This window comes from Cnephaeus nilssonii (assembly GCF_951640355.1).
Source record: "Cnephaeus nilssonii genome assembly, chromosome: 11".
NCBI lineage: Eukaryota > Metazoa > Chordata > Mammalia > Chiroptera > Vespertilionidae > Cnephaeus > Cnephaeus nilssonii.
Window position 1 is genome coordinate 12,904,459 of NC_137082.1, and position 6,575 is coordinate 12,911,033.

A 6,575-nucleotide genomic window follows, 5' to 3' on the forward strand; every position below is an offset into this window, starting at 1 on the left:
CTGTTATCTTCCATCCCATTCACCTTCCTGGGTTTATATTCACTACAGCTGGAAAGGGCATGTGGTTCACCCCTGGAGGAGCCACAGCAGCAGAACAATGTGGGCTTCTTGGCAAGTGGGTAACTAGTCCAGGAAGAAAGGAACAGGTTGTAGATGAGGTGTGTGTATGGGTGGTGGGGGTGGGTGGGTGCAAGCCTTGCAGCGAAGGAGAGACCTCTACAGTACCATTTAATCATTGGGTAGCAGGGCACATCTGTCACCACTGCTCAATAGGGAGGGCAGGCTTGCAGCCCTGGTATAAAGCAATATGTTCTGGGCCTTTTAATCACTTGAAAAATACCTATTTTGCAGAGGATTCTTTCAGTGTTTATTGAAAATCCTTCTATTTTATTACAGAAATTCCAGGCTAATCCTTCAGTGAGGGCAACTTTCTATTAACACACAGCTGTTAAGTGGGGGAAATAAGGAGAGAAACCAAGCCAGTCTCCAAATAATCACGTGTTGATCCTGTGAACACAACACTGTCAGGCAGAGGAAAGCTTTTAGAGTTTTGACTAGTGCTCTTTTGAAAGGCAAAACACACTTGGAACCTACATAATTTTATTAACTAATATTTCCCCAATAAATTTAATTAAAAAGAAAGAAAGAGCCCAGCCGGTGTGGCTCAGTGGTTGAGCGTCAATCTAAGGACCAGGAGGTCATGGTTAGATTCCTGGCCAGGGCATACGCTGGGGTTTCGGGCTTGATCCCCAGTGTGGGGCATGCAGAAGGCAGCTGATTAATGATTCTCTATCATCATTGATATTTCTATCTCTCTCCTTCTCCCTAACTCTCTGAAATAAATAAAAAAATATTTTTTAAAAAGAAAGGCAAACAGAAATTCGAGGGCCTGATTTTACAAGGATAACCAGAGGCATTCGGAATATTCTCTTTTAAGGATGGGATGTGACCCTGGGCCCACCCCTTTTCTACATGCATTTCTCTCTTCTTCCTTGTCTCTTGTTCCCTCTTTTTCTCCGAAGAGAAGTTTAATCACATACTCACCCTTGGTCAGCACCTGGGACACGGTGGGAATGACCCACTCCTTAACTCAGTCTCCTTGCCTGTGAGATGCTGCATGCCCGGAGGCCAGGAGAATATTTCAAATGCAGGAAAAGGATGCTCTGTAGTGCCTCCCTTTTAATTTTCTGAAGCTTTTCCTTGGTTAACATGCCATAAACACAGGTCTTTTCTTTTTGTATTATTTTTTTCATGCAGGTTTATTTTTAAAAAAGGCAGGTTTATTGAGGTAAAATTGAAAAGCAGTAATACCCTTACTTCTTAATGTGCAGTTTTCTGAGTTACAGTCCTGAGGTCTATTTTGCAGAAGCTACTTGATTTCGGTGGGTTTCTCAGAAGCAGGGCTTGAGAGAAGGATTCAATACCTGTCGTTTGTTGAGGGAGCGCTATCAGGAGAAAAAGAGTGCTGAGGAGGGATGCACAGGGAAAGTTGCAGAGTAAGGACATGGAGCACCAGGTGTACCACAATGAGTACCATTTCCAGGAAGTGGCCACTCCTGGGGTGCAATTGGGACCACACAACCGCAGCACTTTGGAACAGTGTGACTCTGCCAGCCTCGGGTGGTTCACCAGGGAAGAATGCCCTGTGAGCTCATAGCCCACAGTGCTCAAAGCAGCATGGGAATGGCAGCATCAGGCCAATAAAAGGCATCTGGGAGGGTCCCAATCATTCAATTACACTTCCTTAGAGTTAGAGTATTTAACATTCACAAAAACCAAACCTGGGACATACTGGGCTGCTAAGAAGCATGCCAGTTCTATATCCCTGGAATTCTCAGTTACAGAAAAAAGCTTGTAGAGGGCATGGGCTGGGCCTCTGCTACACATTTTGATGTCAAGGCAAAGCAGGTGAAAGATTTCACCGTCACCTCTGATCAACATTCTACCTGCACATAAAAAGAATATCCCTGTTAGAAAGCATCCTATCTAATAAAAGAGTAATATGCAAATTAACCATCACTCACTACACCAACAAGCCACGCCCACCAGCCAATCAGGAGCAAGTATGCAAATTAACCCCAACCAAGATGGCTGCAGCCACGGATTGAGCAGGAGGGAGGCTTGGGTTTCCCTGGCGATGGAGGAAGCCAAGCTTTCCACACACCCTGGCAGGCCCAGGCCTCCACTCAAGGCTACAAAGTTTCAATTATAGAAGATAAATAAATTCTAACAGAAATGGCTGCAACCACGAAGCGAGCAGAAGGCTTGGCTCCACTCCAGGCTACAAAGTTTCAATTATAGAAGATAAATAAACCCCAGATATCAGGGTCTCCGCTTGGGTCACTGGGGGGCGTGGCCAGCCTGAAAACCACCACAGGCCCCTCGCCCAGGCCATCCCATGCCCCAAGGGAACCCCCACCCTGATCTGGGACACCCTTTAGGGCAAACCAGGTGGCCCTCACCCATGCACCAGGCCTCTATCCTATTTAATAAAAGAGTAATATGCAGATTGACCATCACTCCAACACACAAGATGGCTGCCCCCATGTGGTCAAAGATCCTGCCCCCATGTGGACACAAGATGGCCACCACAAGATGGCCAGCAGGAGAGGGAAGTTGAGAGGGACCAGGCCTGCAAGGGAGGGCAGTTGGGGGTGATCAGGCCAGCAGGGGAGGGCAGTTGGGAGGGACCAGGCCTGCAAGGGAGGGCAGTTGGGGGTGATCAAGCCTGCAGGGGAGGGCAGTTAGGGGGGACCAGGCCAGCAGAGGAGGGAAGTTGGGGGTGACTGGGCCGGTAGGGAAGGGCAGTTGGGGGGGGACCCAGGCCTGCAGGGGAGGGCAGTTAGGGGTGACCAGGCCTGCAGGGGAGGGCAGTTAGGGGTGACCAGGCCTGCAGGAGAGAGCAGTTAGGGGCAAACAGGCTGGCAGGAAAGCAGTTAGGCATCAATGAGGCTGGCAGGGGAGTGGCTAGGGTGTGATCAGGTTGGCAGGCAGAAAGGGATAGGGGCAATCAGGAAGGCAGGCAGGCGAGCAGTTGGGAGCCAGCAGTCCTGGATTGTGAGAGGAATGTCCGACTGCCTGTTTAGGCCCGTCCCGGGCAGTCGGACATCCCTGAGGGGTCCCAAATTGGATAGCGTGCAGGCTGGGCTGAGGGACACCCCCCACCCCGTGCACGAATTTCGTGCACCGGGCCTCTAGTATATATATATATATAGGTATATATATATATATGCAGGTATATATCTGTATATAGTATATATATGTGTATATATTACCAGAATGGCCAGAACAACCAGTCGACCAGTTGCTATAATGCGCACTAACCACCAGGGGGCAGAAACTCAATGCAGGAGCTGCCCCCTGGTGGTCAGCGTGCTCCCACAGCCAACCTCCTGTGGCCCCTCCCCGCAGCCGGCTGGCCTCCATCGGCTCCTGGTGCTAAACCATTCGTAGAGACCTGTTTCTGGGTTGGGGTTTCATATGTAGCAGAGCAGCTCCCTTGCTGTGATCTATTGAAAGTCAGCCCTCAACACAAGGGTTTGTCTCACTCCCATCCTCTCCCTTCCCCAGCGAGGGAAGGAGGAGTGGGGGAGGCGGGGAACTGCCTCCTCCTCTCCCTTCCCTGGGGGCCGCCCACCCACCGCAGTGGCGGCATGGTGGTGAGGGAAGGAGGAGGGGGGTAGGGGGGGAACTGTGCAGTGGCGTCAGTGTCAGTTGTCCGTTCCTTCTGTGCCCAGCCCAAAGACCGTCACCTCCTCTTCCGACCCCACTTGGGCCCTCGGCCCTGGCTGGGACAGGGAACCGGGGGTGGGGGGCGGCAGACGCGGCCCTTTCCCAGGGGTCTGAGGGCTGGCTCCCTCCTTGGAGCCAGCGGCCAACCTCCCACATTCCCCCCCACCCCACCACACGAATTCGTGCACCGGGCCTCTAGTATATATATAATTTATCTAAGCTTATAGGGAAAGGTTGTTGGGTAGTGGAAATCCACAAAATATAACTGGAAATAAAAATATATTTTAACTTGGATGCAAGTATCCTGCTGTCACTAATGAGCCATTTCTCTGCCTGTTCATGCATGGGGAAGTGTTATGAACACACTGTAAATCAAGCACTTAGCAGCTATCATTAATGCCTGTGAAATAAGCCCAGAGTAATATTAGTGCTTTCGTACTCTCAGAACATACACTGTATGCATGTTCAAGATAAATATCTTCAAAAAACCTACAATCTATAAATCAATTCCCTGAATTTGAGAAAACTGGCTTTGAGTAGAATTAATTCCTCTTTCTCAGATGTGGAGAAGCTGTACTTAATCTGTCACAAACATAAGTATAAAGTCAATTCCTGTGGGTGCCTGTGTGTGCATCCTGTCTCTTTGTCCATATGTCATGCATTTAATTTTTAAGCACTTTAAGATAACATATAAAATGGAAATAGATGAAATAAGTGGATTTTTGTCAGAGCTGCCAGAAACATTTCTAAAGTGTACATTTTCCAATTTTACTTCAGTTTTATAGTTTTGTTTCTTAAACAAAGTTCCCATATAGATCTTACTGCATGGTACTAACCAAGATGCCTATAAGTAAAAGAATAATAGGTATAATTAACAATCATTTATAAATCTAAGTAAATTCCTTTAGATTATACTTTGTTGAAAATGAAAAAATTAAAGCATATAATGATAGGATAAGAAATAATTTTGCATGCCAGGTAGTTTCTTACTCTTTATTTTAACATATTAAAATAGTACCTGATTAAGTTGTCAGATAAGAAATGATAAAATAAAAACAAAATTTGGGGAATGTAATCAGGACATGGTTTAAATGAGTAACATTGTTATGAAAAACCTGCTTCTAAAAGGATTGATTGAGTGATTTGGAAAATGAGTTAGAAGAAAATGACCAATCAGAGTAGCAAAAAAATATTTTTTAAGGAATTTAAAAAATAAGAATATTTTTAAGAACCTTTGGGACAACATGAAGTGTAACAGTATTCACATCATGAAGGATTGAGAAGGAGAAGAAAGGAAAAATTGATAAATTATTTGAAAAATAATCACTGAAAACTTCCCTAACCTGGTGAAGGAAAAAGACAAAAGTCCAGAAAGCGCGGAGTCCCAAACACGATGAACCTAACGAGGCTCACAATAAGATACATCATAACTAAAACGGCAAAAGTTAAAGACAAGAATACAACCTTAAAAGTAGCAAAAGAGCTCTTTTCGGGCTGGAACCATGGAGGTAGGAGGAGGAAGAGGAGGAGGAGGAGGAGGAGAAGGAGGAGGAGGAGGAGGAGAAGGAGGAGGAGGAGGAGGAGGAGGAGGTTCCTGTTGTGCCAGAAACCCTCAAGAAAAAGTGAAGGAATTCGCAGAGCTGAAGATCAAGCGCCTGAGAAAGAAGTTTTCCCAAAAGATGCTTCGAAAGCAAGAAGGAAGCTCATCTATAAAAAAGCTAAGCACTATCACAAGGAATACAGGCTGATGTACACGAGATTCAAATGACCAGGATGGAAAGAAAAGCTGGCAACTTCTATGTACCTGCCGAACCCAAATTGGCATTTGTCATCAGGATCAGAGGTATCAGTGGTGTGAGCCCAAAGGTCCGAAAGGTGCTGCAGCTTCTTTGCCTTCATCAGATCTTCAATGACACCTTTGTTAAGCTCAACAAGGCTTCCATTAACATGCTGAGGATTGTGGAGCCATACATTGCTTGGGGGTACCCAAACCTGAAGTCAGTAAATGAATTGATCTACAAGCGTGGTTATGGCAAAATCAACAAAAAACGAATTGCCCTGTCAGATAACTCATTGATTGTTCGATCTCTTGGTAAATATGGCATCATCTGCATGAAAGATCTGATTCATGAGATCTGCACTGTTGGAAAGCGCTTCAAAGAAGTGACAACTTCCTGTGGCCCTTCAAGTTATCTTCTCCACAAGGTGGGATGAAGACCACCCATTTTGTAGAAGGTAGAGATGCTGGGAACAGGGAAGACCAGATCAATAGGCTTATTAGAAGGATGAACTAAGGTATCTACCATGGTTATTTTTGTAATCTGGTCAGTTAATAAACTGAGTCCTTTAAAATTGAAAAAAAAAAAGTAGCAAAAGAAAGAAAGTTAGTTACCTACAAGGAAACTCCCATAAGACTGTCAGCTGATTTCTCAACAGAAACATTTAAGGCCAGAAGGCATTGGCACAAAATATTCCAAGAGATGAAAAGCAAGAACATATAACCAAGACTACATTACCCAGGAAGGTTATCATTTAATTAGAGGCCCGGTGCACAAAAATTTGTGCACTGGAGCGGGGGGGGGGGGGTCCCTCAGCCCAGCCTGCCCCTTCTCACAGCCCAGGAGCCCTCAGGGGATTTCCTACTGACAGCGTAGGCCTGCTCCCAGTGAGGAGTGGGCATAAGCCGCAGTCTGGCCTCCCTCTGCGGGAGGCGACTGGCTGATCAGGGGAAGGAGACGCCCCCATCACTCCACCGTGGCTGCCTGAGCCTCAGCCCTCACAGCCACTGTGGCTTCCTGAGCCTCGGCCTGGCCCTCACAGCAGCAGCAGCTGCCATCTGCCTC

The 6,575-nt window shown here is 46.6% G+C and overlaps 1 pseudogene across 1 annotated transcript; it reads left to right on the top strand.

The window, feature by feature from the left end:
* The first annotated feature begins 1,504 nt into the window (after positions 1–1,504).
* On the top strand, positions 1,505–6,217 carry LOC307107435 (large ribosomal subunit protein uL30-like; annotated as a pseudogene). Its single transcript has 2 exons — positions 1,505–1,645; positions 5,245–6,217. The product of its transcript is annotated as a large ribosomal subunit protein uL30-like (transcript).
* The last annotated feature ends 358 nt before the right edge of the window (positions 6,218–6,575 follow it).